Source organism: Theropithecus gelada, chromosome 2, assembly GCF_003255815.1.
Source record: "Theropithecus gelada isolate Dixy chromosome 2, Tgel_1.0, whole genome shotgun sequence".
Classification (NCBI taxonomy): Eukaryota; Metazoa; Chordata; class Mammalia; order Primates; family Cercopithecidae; genus Theropithecus; species Theropithecus gelada.
In genome coordinates, this window is record NC_037669.1 from 109895137 (window position 1) to 109912008 (window position 16872).

Consider the following 16872-nt stretch of genomic DNA (forward strand, 5'->3'; position numbering starts at 1 on the left):
AATTTGAGTATTGGTTCAGAAAGTTTTTCATCCTAGCCTGTTGACTTTGTGTCTAATCAAACAATCTGGGGTTCAAGTTGAGAGATGCAGTCCTTGTTACAGTGTTTACTGAGTTCAACCCCTCCCCACAGTCCACTGTAGCCAGGCATTGTAATAATTACATTTTAAAAATATTTCTAAAAACAAGTTACTTATGCCACAATTTAATGCTTATGTCCTTTTGTTCTCTGAGGATACACAGAGCAGTTATTTGTGCTCACAGTTCTTCTGATTAAGCTAATAACTGGAAAATAATCACATCCAAATGGGCTTCAGGATCTTAAGTGGTACTTGTGCTTGAGAACTAACAGATAGTTCTCCTTTGGAAGCAGTTAGTTGGAAAGAACACAGCACAGAAAGCTTTAGGATGAATTTTCCTGGCAGCCATTCTGTATCGTCCAAGATGAGCTGCAGAGGACTGGCAGGGAGTGCTTTAGTCCCACAGCTTGGAACAAACACAGAAACACAGAAAGGATTCTGGAACTCTGCCAAATTGTTGGACCTCAGGGAAACTTGCTGGGCCTTATTAAAAATACATAGTTAAGTTCTGACTTTTGCCTAGTTCCCATTTGACCCTTTACTGAGATCTGTCTTTCCCAACCAGCCTTCCATCCCTGAGGAGAGAGTTAATGGCAGCAAGGAGTAGGGTGATTTGGTCTTCCCTTCAACCTGTTGCTACCCAACACAAGGACAATTGGTCTTCCACCCTCTTCACAGTTCATTCAGTCATTGTCCCTGTCTCCCAGGTGAGTTGAAGTGAGCAGCAGTGATGAAAACAAAGCCACACCTTTGTAATGATGTTTGCATCTAAATTGGACTTCATAAAGAAGTGACAATGTGTGCGGCATGCTTAATAAGCCACATAATGTTCCTCCCGTATATTGTGTTTTACAGGCCTCTTAATCCTTAATTAAAACAATGTTAAAGTTATTATTGCTACTTGTTTCTATGTTTTATAGGCTCAATGAGGGAAGAACTTTGTTTTATGTACTGCTATATCCCCAGCACCTAGAACAGTTCCTGGCACCCAGTAGACCCTCAATAAATATTTGTAGAATGTTTGTAGAATGACAACTGTTATTGTCACTTCATAGCTTTCAAAGATCTTAATCATAATAAAGAGACTTTAATATTATGTGTAGTAAGTGGTAGGTTCTTTTTGAGACACAGTCTCGCTCTGTTGCCCAGGCTGGAGTGCAGTGGTGTGATCTCGGCTCACTGCAACCTCCGCCTCCTGAGTTCAAGTGATTTTCCTTCCTCTGCCTCCTGAGTAGCTGGGACTACGGGCATGCACTACCACGCCCAGCTAATTTTTGTATTTTTAGTAGAGACGAGGGTTCACCATGTTGGCCAGGATGGTCTCAATCTCTTGACCTCGTGATCCACCTGCCTTGGCCTCCCAAAGTGCTGGGATTATAGGCATGAACTGCCGCACCGGCCGGTAGGTTCTTTTTAAAATCACTAACAGGATGTGAAGAAATAGGAACACTTTTACACTGTTGGTGGGATTGTAAACTAGTTCAACCATTATGGAAAACAGTATGGCGATTCCTCAAGGATCTAGAACTAGATGTACCATATGACCCAGCCATCCCATTACTGGGGATATACCCAAAGGATTATAAATTATGCTGCTATAAAGACACATGCACACGTATATTTATTGCAGCACTATTCACAATAGCAAAGACTTGGAATCAACCCAAATGTCCATCAGTGACAGATTGGATTAAGAAAATGTGGCACATATACACCATGGAATACTATGCAGCCATAAAAAAGGATGAGTTTGCGTCCTTTGTAGGGACATGGATGCAGCTGGAAACCATCATTCTTAGCAAACTATCACAAGAACAGAAAACCAAACACCGCATGTTCTCACTCATAGGTGGGAACTGAACAATGAGATCACTTGGACTCAGGAAGGGGAACATCACACACCGGGGCCTATCATGGGGAGGGGGGAGGGGGGAGGGATTGCATTGGGAGTTATACCTGATGTAAATGACGAGTTGATGGGTGCAGTAGACCAACATGGCACAAGTATACATATGTAACAAACCTGCACGTTATGCACATGTACCCTACAACTTAAAGTATAATAATAATAAATAAATTAAAAAAAAAAATCACTAACAAAGATCCTTAGTTCATATTCTTTAAAAGTAAGAAACATGTCTCGTGTTACTTATGCACTACCTCGAAGTGCCCGGAAAAGGAGCACTCCATAGGTCTAGTGAAGGCTGGTGACTACAAATGCCTTTCTAATGACACTTGGCTGAGAAACCATTCAAACTCAGAACCCTCTCCTGAGATGGCTAGTAAGAGCAACAATGGTTCATGTAGAACCAGGGAATACAAACTTTGGTTTAACCATTTTCTTGTACTGTTATCAAATGAAATGATCTCTAGTTACCTGCAGTGCAGTCAAAGAACCACACACAGGAACAACCAGTATAGAAACATCCCACTGTGACTGCCTCTATTTGTTGCTGTGCACATCTCCTGCTTTGTACCAGAAAAGGCTTTGAATGTCTGTCTGTGTCATTGTGGCACTTTTGACAAGATGCAGATTAGGAACGGGGAACTGAAATAGGAAAAAAGATGCCAAACAGGAACAGGGATAGGAATTATTATTGTCTTAGGAAAAATCATGTATAAAGTGTTGGTTGTATGTAAACTGTAGCATGAAAAGTTAAAGAATGGAGTTAAACTAATAAAATTCATCTAAAAATGGAATGAATGAAAAAGTGAGTAAAGGGACAAATAAATGGTTAATCTAAAACCCATGTATTTGGTACAGTTTCTAGATCTCAGGAATCATGTTCCTGTTCTTATTTCGGTTTTGGCATCACATGTAAACCACTTGTTTTAAAATGCTGTATACGATGATTTTCTTCCTATATTAATATGCATGCTATAATATTACTATAGGAAGAAGAGCCCATGTTTCATAAATTTCACTGAAAAAGTACTAAGGAAAATGTGATTTGTAAAAATTGCTTTCCCTAATCATTCATTTATTTATCTTTTGTGTTCAATTACTTATTTATCTTATTTCCATACAGGATGTGAGGCTCTGGAAATACACTAAGGAAGAAAGTGCAATCTTTGAAGATGCAATGGAAAATTTTCCACAAAGAGTATTGTTAAAATAATGCCTTCATTATGAGAGATTTGGGAATTTTGTTTTGTTTTGTTTTGTTTTGAGACGTAGTCTTGCTCTGTCACCCAGGCTGGAGTGCAACGGCATGATCTCAGGATTTGGGAATTCTGATGTCAAAGTCCAGTTAATTTCTTGAAAGGCAAAACTGTGTTGTCTACTTTACCAACATTAGTAAACCTGGTGTATTCAAATACCGAGTCCTGAAAGCCAAATGGATTCTGGTCCTTTTAAGGTGTTTCTGACAAGGCAGTATGTCCAAGAGCACCTAGTTCAGAGTAAATACCTATTTACTCCTCTTTTTCCTTCAATAGCTTCTTGACTCATCTAAATATGATCTGTGGTTTTCTTCAGAAATTACCATTTCCCACCATCAAAAACTGAAAACTTCTGAGAGCAAATTTAATCTACTTTTGAGGAATATCAGAAGGATTCCTTAAAGAGTCTCAGATTTTATGTTTCTTTTTCTTAGTGCAATGCTTTTAATTTCTAATGTGTTTTGTTGGTGGTGGTGTTTTTTATTTGTTTTGAGGTGGAGCTCACTCTGTCACCAAGGTTGGAGTGGCAGTGGTCCGATCTTGGCTCACTGTAACATTTGCCGCCCTGGTTCAAGCAATTCTCCTGCCTCAGCCTCCCGAGTAGCTGGGATTACAGGCTCCTGCCACCATGCCCGACTAAATTCTGTATTTTTAGTAGAGATGGGGTTTCACCCTCTTGGCCAGGCTTGTCTTGAACTCCTGACCTCGTGATCCACACCCCCACCCCCACCACGGCCTCCCAAAATGCTGGGATTACAGGTGTGAGCCACCGTGCCGGGCCTAATGTGTGTTTTTAATAAAAAGAAAAGTTGAACCTAGAAGGGAATCCATCATAACATGCCTTAGTCATAGGAAAAGGTAAAAACATCCAGAAGAGGAAAAATTATATCACAAAGCAAGGAAAAAAAAACCCCAACACCCAATGCACACTGAATTTAGAACACTTCAACACTCTGTTGCATGCAAATACCTTACTCCTTATTCCACATTACTAAAAATACTTGTAGTTGCCCAACTGAGAAGGATTTGTTTAGCACAAATTTCTGGAGATGGTTAATTTCAATAACATTTAAAAATACACATTCTTAAATCTATACATTTATACATATTCATTTAAGATTACTCTTTTTCCTCTAGGAATGACTTACATTGTAAACTACATTTCTGAGTAGCTTGTGTTTCTGTATAATGAAGTACCACTGGAGAGAACAGTCACTTGTGGCAGGTAGCAAAGAAATTTCAATAAAGTAAACTCTTAGGATTATCAAAATTATACATTTGGGGCTGTTAGCATGGCCTAGAAAAAGATGAGGACAGGCTCATCTCATTAAAAGAGAAGAAATAGTGGAATTAGCTTGAATCTAATTACAAGCCACACTATCTAATGTAAAAACATGACTGTTTTTTCACTCCCATTCATTTTGACTAGTAATTAGTTTTGGCCTCTAAAATGCCACCCTTTAATCATCCAAACACAGATGTGATTTGCCGTGCAATTTAATCTTGCTTTAATGAAGAACTAATGGACGCATCGCAAATTACTTTCCCTGTTGGAGAAAAATTCTATTTCCTGCTTTTCAAAAGATCAAGAGTATCTTGTGATAATAGCCCAAGCGGCCCTGGCAGCCTCACCGCACAGAGCAAACAAGCTCTTTTACTCAACTCCCAATTCAATGGAGAAAAAGAGGCTACAATTAGCAACAAAGCAGGGGAAACGCAGCATTACAGCCGAATCACTTTCTGTAGCTCAACCCCCAGTAACCACTGGCTTGTTAGAGCCAGGTCTAAAGTGTCAGGCAGGAACAATGCGCTGTGATAAATTACTCTCTTCAAACAGCTGCACTGCTAATTTTCAATTATACACACAAATGGCTCTCAGATTGGAAGAAAATGGAGTGCATGGGGAGAACAGTAGTAGATTTCTATGTTTGTTTGGTAGTGAGTGTGGAGGCGGGAGAATGACATCCTGAAAAGAAAGCCGTAGTGAGGAGTCAGTGTTTGAACTTCAGAAGATGAACCATCCCAAATCTTTCGGAGACCTGTGGTTTCCTCGCTTAGCGCTGGGTTCTAAAAGGACTGAAATTACGAGTTACTTTCCTTCGTGGGTTTGTTTTTTTGGTTTGTTTGTTTTGACCTATCACCCACTTTATACTGAAAATTCCCGACTGACCTCACTGCTCTGTCTTGGTAAGCCCATTTGGATTCACGAAGGCTCCATTCCCTTAGGTACCCTTGCCATCTGCGTAGCAAACCCCTACAACCCTTCCAGCTCCTTCCTTCCTTAGTTCCTCAGCAACCTGACTGTGCTTGAACCTTCTACTCTTTCACTCTCCTTCATACCATCAACTGCTAGTCCTCATCGCCAGAGTTCAATGCTTTCTGCGTAGACTCTGAAGAGACATCTCCTCCAGCCAAATACAAAACATTCGCCCTTATAGATTGAGAGAAAAATTTTAGAAATCTCAGTTTTTTTCTGAACTAGATTTTCCCTAAAGAGATATTAAAATTTGGTCATCTTTTCTCTCAAATAAGAAAGGGTATTATGAAATATTCCTTAATGCAGAGATAAACAATAAATCAATATACATTATTATTCTTTTTTCCTTACCTATGTGTTATCTACGTATCCTAAGTGGCAGCTTATTTGGAGGTTGATTTTTAAATTAGAGTTTGGGGAGATGCATGCTGCTGGACCATCTCTGATTCAGGAAGGATTCATGGATGGACCCGTGCTAAAATCCACTCCACCCCAGACTGTTAGCACCTTTGTGGAACATATGTTTCCCCACTCCCTTATTTTTCAATTGTGGCTATTTCCCCCAAAACCAAAGGGAAGAGTTTGCTTTTTCATAAAAAGACACTTGCTAAAGATCTGAAGGGCGGCATGAATTGATTTTCTTGTAGAAAACACGAAGCCAATTCTTGTTGAATCTATTTCTGTCCTATTCCAAGCAGGAGATAACAGCCACAAGTGTGTAACACAGAATTGTTCCTTTAGCTCACTCGCTTGGAAATCAGTTTGTGACCAGAGTAGCTGCTCTTTTGTCTCTCAGCAGGGATGGTGTTGATGTTACTGCATTTTTCATCTTGAAGACACCACAAATCTTTTGCCTCCATCAGCGTTTGTTCATTGTGTTCACTGACAAGGAGGCACTCATCTTTTGGGGAGCAGTCTTGGTAGACAGTCCCCCGCCTCCTTTTTTTTTTTTTTTTTTTAACCATGCTGATTCAAGCCAGGAGCCTTTTTTGACTTCAACAGCGGGGAAGAAGACAATAAGTGGGCCTCATCTGCTTAAGGGCCACACATTAAGTACGACACAATCATTTGGCCAGATGAGGATAATGGCCATTAAAATGTTCTGATTTCTAACCATTTTTTAGAAAAGTGAGTGTAATGTAAATTAATGTTCAAAAAAGGGGCTTCTAGAAGGGAATTTGTTTTAAAAAGAGCAATCATTTTAGAAGGATGGAGTGGGGAAACCTCTTTTAGAGCAGTTCTCACCGAGGAAAAACTGTGAGCATTATATATTTGAATCAGAAATACTACCATTTAGAAAAGACTATGTAGAAAATTTAAAATGCCAGTCCATTAAAAGTTACTTTTCTTCATGCAGTGGGGGAAGGCTACTGGGAGGTGGGGGATGGTTGTGATATCGAGTGGAAATGCAGTACTTTTTTTTTTTTATGCTGAAGTGGGATTTTACTCCTTCTACTTTATAATCGTTACAGAAATTTAAACCTCAAACCATTTCAGCCCAAGCTTATGCTAAGCTTGTTAGTGGTTTCTGATGCTGTGGACGATAATGCTGCAGCATTACCATAAATCAGCAGAATTAACTATGATCTTCAGAAGCATGCTTGAAAGTGGGTGACAGAAGTCTGCAATTTGGTGCTCTGAATATTATGATAACATTCTATATTAAATGTTCATAATCTACTTAAAGCTGAGCTTCAAGTACATTTTGTATTTGTGCTTTGCCCAATATTATAAGCCAGTAACAATTATTACAACCCATGTGAGCTTTCATTATTTGCAAATGCAAAATATAAAAATATATGTTCATGATGTTCATGCATGTACCAAGTGACCTTTTTATTAATTTTTTAAAAAGTGTCCATTTTTTATTGAAATATGGTTATTGCTTTGTCCACTTAAGAATTGGCCTTAAATTGTATTTTTATTACATTGTCATCCACAAAACAAATGATCGCAGATGATCTATAGATTCAAATGCAATTCCAATACTATATTGCAAACTTCTAAAATACGTATTATTTGCTCTGCCTTTTCCATCTGATGTCAGTTTTCATATAATCTTATGACTCAAAAGACAAGGATCTTTACTGGACATTAAGTCCCAGAAAGTAATACTCTACTTTTAAATACACAATAATTAAGGCACATAGCATGTTTTTTGCACCTCACTCCCCAAAAGGCATATTCTCTGACTTGGTCCCAGAATAACCTAATTATGAGCAAATCAAGGTTGTTTTTTTTTTTATTGCCTTTGTTATTCTATGCTAACTTGCATATATACCAGAGCACATTGATGAATGCTTTAGAGGTACAAACAAAATATCTAGGCAAGTCATTCTTAGCAAGTAGATAGGAAATGAATTTTTTTTACAATGTAGAAAAAAATACAATTGTTCACTGCTTGAACTGAAAGCATCAGTTGGCCGTTTAAGCTTACTCCTAAGTGGCACCTACAAAAAGGTTGCCTATTGCAAACAATTGGCTAATTTAGCAGGTAAGCAAGTTAGACACACTGAAGATTTTTTAATATATAACTTATTGGACTAAAATGAAGATCAAATAAATGATGCAAAATGTAAATGCATCTTTATTTCCCGCTGATTTTGTGCAAATGTAAGGGGGAAGATAGAATTTTGATAGTACTTTTCATTCACAATGGTTGTATAGAAAAGCTCATCTAAACCAGATCCTAAATGGGATTAAATATGATCTATTTTAAGTGGGTAATCTTATAAAAACCTCATAAATTTCTAGCACTCAAATGCTCTCAAAGAAGCTCTGCCTCTCAGATCTTGACTAGGGGTGCAGAAGGAAGCTGAGTCCTTGAGATTCCTCAGTGTACAGTGTTTTCTCAAGCTCACCCTTGCTTCCTTCAATAGCAATGAATGATTGCCAGCAGCCCTCCCTTTTAGTGTCCCTCTGCCCATATTTCACCTGTAAAAGGAACATGAAGAGAAAAGATCTATGAAAGCACTTTGAAAAAACTGCTATATGCATGCAAGATATACAACAGAAAAACCTATTAGCAATAATAATCACAATTTATTAGGTACCTCCTAAGTGATGCAATATGTAAATGATTTGTACATAATGTTTTTAATCCATACAAATCATAAAGTAAGAAATGTAAACCTTAGGTAGATGAGGAAATCGAGTCTCTAGAGAAGTTAAATAACTTACCACTATTTAGGATTTGAATTCAATTGTCTGATTCTAAAGCCCATAATTTAAATCACTGGACTACTCTGGCTCTAATTACTTAAATATGTCTATTATATATCATTATTTTTAAATAATGCTCCAAATTATATGGCCAGTGTGTTATATTATCATGTATGAAAAATCAGGATTTTTAATCAGTTTTCTTCCTCTCCAAAGGAACAAGATTTGGGAAACATCTATCTCTTATCATATGATTGGGAAAAGGGGGAAAGATGTAGAGGACTGGAGTTCTCTGGATTACTCAATCAGGGATATAAATGACTTTACCATAATGGTGTAATGCTTGAATTTGCTACTTTAGGTAGCCTCAAAAAGAGTGGTGTGCTTTTTTTTTTTTCTTTTTTCATTTTTGGCATGATATGCATTAGTGATGTTCTCATCAGAAGCAGCACAATTTAAAAAATGAATTTGGCAAAGCTCCAAAACTAAATGGGCATGTAGGATATATATGGGCACCTTGGCATTATTACTTAAAATAGCTAAGAAATTTTAGGAAGAGAACATGTTTGGAGATTTGCCTTACCAGGAGCGAAGAATATTATGAAGATGTGCTAGTGAAGATACGCTAAAATGCAAAGGGGTATTCATGCAGGAACAAACAAAACAATCAATGGAGCAGCATACAAAGTCTACAACAAGTTCAGTGTACACATCAGAATGTAGTTATGATAAAAACACATTTTAAATCAGTGTAGTACTATTGATTGCCCATTTGGGGAAAAAATGCAATTACATCTTTACTGTTTACAAAAAAGTACAGAAGGATTAATGATTTAATGTAACAAATAAACAAACAAAAAACCGTGCTAACAACACCAGAAAAATCATGAATAAAATACAAGATAATTTTTTTTTTGTGATCTATAACTAGGGAAGACATTTCTAAGCAAAACATAAAACTGCCAAGTCATAAATGAAAGAATTGACAAGTTTACATATAAATAAAAATCTTTAAAGATCCATTTCTAAAAAGTTAAAACACAAAACAGAGGCTGGAAGAACATATCTGCAATTCATACAATATTCAAAGGAGTAGTAGCCACAATATGTAAGTTCTCCCACAAATCCAACAATAAAAAGAAAAAAAATTTCAATAGAAAATTGAGCAAAGGATATGGAGAGGCAATTCATTCTTGGAAGGTGAAATCAAACTAGGCAGTAAACATAAATGCATAATCTCACTAGCACTCAGGGAAATGCACATAAGAGCAAGTTACCATTTTCTGTCCATCAAACTAGCAGAAATGTAAAAGCCTGCTCATGTCTAGTATCCATGAAGATGTGGAGAAAAGGTTACGCATACATGGTGGTGAAATGTAGATTGATATGATACCCATCAAAAAAATGTTTCTAATACTAGTATTTATTTATTTATTTATTTATTTAACTTTTTAACCTTTGTTTTAGGTTTGGGGGTACATGTGAAGGTTTGTTACATAGGTAAACACTTGTCATGGGGGTATGTTTTACATGTTACTTAACCATTCTCCCCGCTCAGGTAGACTCCGGTGTCTGTGTTTTCCTTCTTTGTGCTCATAAGTTCTCATTTAACTTCCATTCATAAGTGAGAACATGCAGTACCCATCAAAGTTAAAAATGTACAAACTACCTGGCCCAGTAATTCATTTCTAAAAACAATTCTATAGAAATATTTTGCATGTGAACCCAAAGATAGAGTTAAGGATGCAGATACATTCTGAGAAATGCATTGCTAGGTGATTTGGCATCATGCAAACATCACAGAATACATGTACACAAACCCAGATATATAGCCTGCCACATATCTAGGCCATATGTGCTATATATGACTATTTCTCCTAGGCTACAAACTGGTACAGCGTATTACTGTACTGAGGATTGTAGGCATTTCTAACACAATAGTAAGTATTTGTGTATCTAAACATGGAAAAGGCATGGTAAACATACAGTATTATAATTGCATATGTAGTCTGTTCACTGAAATGTGCAGTGCATGACTGTATATGTATAATGGTGCTCATTGTAACATTTCATCTGATAACAGAATTGGAAACCTAAGAGTTCCTCAATATTAGGATGATAAATATGACACATCATACTATGCAGTCATTAATAAGAATGAGATAGATCTATAAATGGAAAGAGGGTCACTGATTAGTGAAAAACAGGCAAATATCAGAATAATATATGTAGTGTAATTCTATTTGTGAAAGCCTCTCTATATATGTATATGTGTAGAATGTGGAAGAGCAAAATTGAGATTGGCAGGTTGCTGTGTGTGCGTGTATATGTGTGTGTGTGAGAGAGAGTTTTTACTTTTCTGTTTCTCCTAAATTAAGGTATAATTGACAAACTAAAATCTTATATATTTACAATGTACAACAACAGGCTTTGCTATATGTAGTATACACTGTGAAATAAAACTAAGTAACATGTTCATCACCTCACATACTTATTTTTTTGTAATGAGAACATTTAAAGTCTATTCTCTGAGAAATTTTCAAGTCTACATTATTATTAACTATAGTCACCATATTATATAATAGATCCTCAAAGCTTATCATCCTAACTGAAAATTGGTATCCTTTGACCAGCATGTACCCCTCTCCCTTCTCTCCTCCTTCCCTGCCCCTAGAAACCACCATTCTACTCTCTGCTTCTATGCATTCAATGAAGTTTTTACTCTTCATACTTTTGTATTGTTTATTTTATTTTTTTTAAACAGTAGTCTTGTTTTTTCTTTTGCAGTGAAAATAACAGTGACAAGAAGCTCAGTGCCTGATTCACATAAGCAAGGCATGCTGCAGGGAAGACGGGGTTCTTATTAATATTTCCTTTCATGTGCTTACATATGAGTTATAGTTGCTAATCCTTTCCCACAGTTTAGCACCTAGTTAAAAGAAAGGGCTTCGGGCTCTTCCTCTTTCCCTAAGCGGCCTGAGGTAATCTGTAAAAATGGTTCGCTATTCACTTGACCCGGACAACCCCACGAAATCATGCAAATCAAGAGGTTCCAATCTTCGTGTTCACTTTAAGAACACTCAGAAAACTGCCCAGGCCATCAAGGGTATGCATATTCGAAAAGCCACGAAGTATCTGAAAGATGTCACTTTACAGAAACAGTGCGTACCATTCCGACGTTACAATGGTGGAGTTGGCAGGTGTGCCCAGGCCAAGCAGTGGGGCTGGACACGATGTCGGTGGCCCAAAAAGAGTGCTGAATTTTTGCTACACATGCTTAAAAATGCAGAGAGTAATGCTGAACTGAAGGGTTTAGATGTAGATTCTCTGGTCATCGAGCATATCCAAGTGAACAAAGCACCTAAGATGCGCCGACGGACCTACAGAGCTCATGGTGGGATTAACCCATACCTGAGCTCTCCTGCCACACTGAAATAGGAACAGATTGTTCCAAAACCAGAAGAGGAGGTTGCCCAGAAGAAAAAGATATCCCAGAAGAAACTGAAGAAACAAAAACTTATGGCACGGGAGTAAATTCAGCATTAAAATAAATGTAATTAAAAGGAGGAAAAAAGAAAAAAAAAAAGAAGGGGCTTCGGAATCAGGTAAGTGTAGATTAAAGGTCTAACAGCAAATTGCCGAACCTTTGGAAGCCTCGGTTTTTCCATCTGGAAAATGGATTTTTATCTTACAGGACTGTTGCGATGATTGATGAGCTAACATTCCTAAATCAGGGAGTTTGAAGTCTGGCCCAGGGTAAGAAGTGGATGAATGGTGGCTTTTATTTTGTAGCTTTACAAGAACTCTGCAGCACAGTAAGACATATTTTAGCACTAACTTTTTTTACAGATGGAGAAGTTCAGGCTCAGAGAGGTTAAATGGCTTCTATGAGATCAGACAGGAATTGGACTAGAGTTTGGATCTAATCACCATTATTCTGACTTCTGGTTCTTTTTCTTAGAAGCCGAATAAATTGAAGGTCACATAACTTTTTCATCAAACATTGCCAGTTTTTATCTACATTTTGGAGACTATATACTTTCACCTGTGAAATGAAAAAAACAAAACAAAACAAAAAAACCCCACCTAATTTGCGGTGGAAATTGGCCTTGAGGGAACAAATACAACAATAAAACCTCCACTAGTTCTACATAGCTTCCTATCAAGTGCCTGGCCTCTAATGTAGAAATATCTGTCATTACCAGGACCCTAAGGCAATGAAAGAGACAGATTCCTACTCCATTCTGATTCAAAAGATCTCTCTCCTCCTAACCTCCCTTCTCACCCCAAGAAGCCTGTCCCATTCTGGAATCTCAGCTTTTCCTTTCAGTTAACAGAATCCTCTGGCCTCCCACTTGTTCCTCTGTCACCCTGGTACAGCGCCTTTTCCTCAGCACCTCTCTCATAGCTTTTCTGTCCTCATTCACCCTTGTTGCTTTTCCCATATTTAGGACTCTCCTAATAACTCAGCCCCAAGGACAGATAATTTGTGGCAATTTATAAAAAAAGAACAGGTAGAGCTTTTAGATACTGCTAGAGATATGCAAAAAAATATTAAAATATGCCAGGCATTATGGTGCATGCCTGTAGTCCTAGCTACTCGGGAGTCTGAAGAGGGAGGATTTCTTGAGCCCAGGAGTTCTGAGCTGCAGTGTGCTATGCTCATCCTGTGCTATGCACTAAGTTAGGCATCAATATGGTGACCTTCCTGGAGGCGGGACCATCAGGTTGCCTAAGGAGGGATGAAATGGCTCAGGTCAGAAGGAGAGTAGGTAAAAACTTTCATACTGATCAGTAGTGGGATTGCACCTGTGAATAGCCACTGTACTTTGGGAAACATAGCAAGACCCCATCCCTAGAAAATAAATAAATATTAAGATATAAAACTTAAGAAATCAGTGCTCAGACTGGAGGTTGGTGGATAGCTTAGAGTTTGACCAGGCAGGGCAGAGAGGACCTGGAAAGCGTATATGCCTTTGGAATGATTCAGGCACTCAGAAGAAGTCTACCTAGATGGGCCACAATGTTCAGAGAGAATGGAGACATAAACAGGTAATAGTTTGATCAGACAGCAACATTAGGTGATACAGCAGGAGGTAGGTTCTCAAAGACAAACAGAGGTTTTCAGACTAGGAATTACGTGGAGATTCAGGTGGAAGCATGAGGCAAAAGAGGAAGCAGGTGGCTGGCCCTGATCTCTAGGCTGACTGACATTCAGGAACAAGCCTCCAGGGCCTCAGATAATTGGGGCGAACCAAGCAGGGTGTGGAGTCAAGAGTACAGTACAACACATGGAGTCAGGACCAGCTCAGGGGTTCTAAGTAGAGGCCTGGTCATAGAAACAAAATAGAAGGGCAGTTGCTAGAAAGTGAGTCCAAGGTCAGAGCATTAAGTACTTAAGATAATGAACTATGACTTTAAAATTGCTCTTACCTAGACCAACCTTAGAATGAGTTCTAAAACAGGCTGAGCCCTGATTTTTGCCAGGAAGCATTTAAGGAATCCTGTTTCTGTAGTTGATAGCCAGGTGGGGTATTATACTGAGTGATAAGATCATATAGAAAACATTTTTTAAAGTAATTGAAAGACATCTAACTTATTAAAAATGTTTGCTGTTTTTTCTCCCAAATTTATTAGAATTTTTATTGGTGAAATTTAATTTTACATTGAGAACATTTAGAGAAGCAGTAACATTCCTTCTGTTTTTTGGTTTGCTTTGTTTTTCAGTAATTATTTTCCAACTATCCCTTTACTATGAAACTATCCTTTCTGTTAAGATCATTTGCTTAGAAGTTATGCTTATGCAGATAGAGGGGAAAATTGCACATTGGTTAATAATAGTTACAAATTATCATTAGCACTATGCAGTTTTAATGAATCATTATCTATTTTAAGTTAATATTTCTGCGATGTGGATCTGACAATCCTATTTTTATAAAATAATCTGACTAATCAGGATGTTCTAATCAGGGCAGAAAATAAAATGCAGAAACTTGGGGTCTTCAGACCTTCCCTTGGCCGTGGGACTAAAACTGTGTCTCTAATAAAAGCATTTTGAAAGACCCAGACATGGTATGAGGTTTCTTTTGGCTGGCCACCAAAAGACCTCAAGGACTTGCTTCCCTTATGGAGACAGTTTTCTTCAAGACTGTGGTCCAGGGAGCCAACAGGGCAACACACATGTTTTACAAGGGATTTTGATTTCCATTAAGTCTCCTGCACACTTTTGAGCAAAGGACGGGAGAGGGTATTTTCCATGAGGAGATCCGTTGAGTTTTTGTGCCAACTGAAGACTATGAATTAATACTTTTCTGATATTCCTAAAATTAAAACCCCATGAACTAACCATTTTAGGGTATTAAGCTTTGCTTCAAAATGCATTCTCCACAGATGAATCAAAGGGCCTAATGCATTTACCATTTGGGAATAATAAGGCGTGAAATGGGGTCTAGGACTTATATATTTACATAAGAAGAAAGAGCTGGAAAACTTAAGGAAAAACAACAACAGAGGAAGGTGCTACTGTGAGACTTGCTCTGAAAACACAGACTTGCCAGCTGCTCCTCTTCAAACCACGGCCCAGTCTATGGCAATTGACAAGCACATTTGAAAACCTCAGTCCTTTTTTCCCTTGGGTTTCCTAGAACTTCTAGATTTTGACATTCTCCTTGTCTTTGCTGTGTACCCCTGGGAGAAACAAAGAGTGAGAAGAAACAAGGGAAAGGAGAAACATTTGTGTATTCCAAGTTTTCGGTGTTGATCAGGTATGACCATTGCTATAAGGAAATAGGCACTGAGGATTACTATAGCATGAGGGAGCGGGGAAAGGGTTGAAAAACTAACTGTTGGGTACTATGATAACTACCTGCACATGGGATCATTTGTACCCCAGACCTTAGCATCAAGCGATATACCCACATAACAAACCTGCACATGTACTCCCTGAATCTAAAATAAAACTTGAATTTAAAAAATAAATAAAATGGAAAAGAAAAAGTCAGTATATAGAAACTTTAGAAATAGCAGTCATCTAGTTTTAACTTAAAATTGAGCAATTTAGGTTTTGCCCTGTCTCACACGTTTGTGTGAAGAGACCACCAAACAGGCTTTGTGTGAGCAACATGGCTGTTTTTTTCACCTGGGTGCAGGCAGGCTGAGTCTGAAAAGAGAGTCAGCAAGGGGTGGTGGATTATCATTAGTTGTTATAGGTTTTGGGATAGGCGGTGGAGTTAGGAGCAATGTTTTGCAGGCAGGGGGTGGGTCTCACAAAGTACATTCTTAAGGGTGGGGAGAATTACAAATAATCTTCTTAAGGGTGTGGGAGATTACAAAGTACATTGATCAGTTAGGGTGGGGCAGAAACAAATTACAATGGTGGAATGTCACCAGTTAAGGCTATTTTCACTTCTTTTGTGGATCTTCAGTTGCTTCAGGCCATCTGGATGTATACGTGCAGGTCACAGGGGATATGATGGCTTAGCTTGGGCTCAGAGGCCTGACATGCCCTGTGTGAGAAAAAGTTGCCTAAGTCATGTATAAATGTGTGCAGTTTGTTGCAGTTTCCTGTACCACCTGTGGCCCTCATGTCATTTCACTGAAGAATCATGGAATCACACAGCTTTGTAGCTGTGAGTTGAACATCTTAAGATAACTAGGATTTAATATTTTTACACAAAAACATCATTATTGATAGAATCACTTTTATTTGACTTACATCAAAACAAAGTCAGGACTAGAGTCATGCTGTCTGCAATCCTTGAGTGAACAGAGGCTGTGTCAGCATAGGGTCAGCTGCATATGATGGCACACCCAAAGTTATAAAGACATAAACAAGATTAAAAGTTTATTTGTTTTTCAAGTAAAATTATTCTGGAGATAATGAGTCCAGGGTTGACCTGGTGGCTCCATGGTCATTGGGGATCCCAACTCCTTTGTTCTTGCTTCTTTGCCATTTTAAGCTTACCTCATTTCTGAAAATGGCAGTTCTAGCACCAGTCATGTTTGCATTCCAACCAGCGGGAATAAAGAGAAGATGTGTAAGATGGAAGGCAAAAGAGATTCCCAGAAGCTGCTGCAGATCTCTTCCAGCTGCATTTCGAAAGCCATTACTTAAGTGTATGTTGTTGCCTAGCTGCAAGAAAGGCTGGGATTGTATTCTGTATTCTGGGCAGTAATGTGTCCAGCTGAGCACTGGAGTTTTATTAATAAGGAGG

The 16872-nt window shown here is 38.2% G+C and overlaps 1 pseudogene; it reads left to right on the top strand.

Moving 5' to 3' along the window:
• Positions 1-11653: 11653 nt before the first annotated feature.
• On the top strand, positions 11654-12221 carry LOC112619124 (annotated as a pseudogene).
• The last annotated feature ends 4651 nt before the right edge of the window (positions 12222-16872 follow it).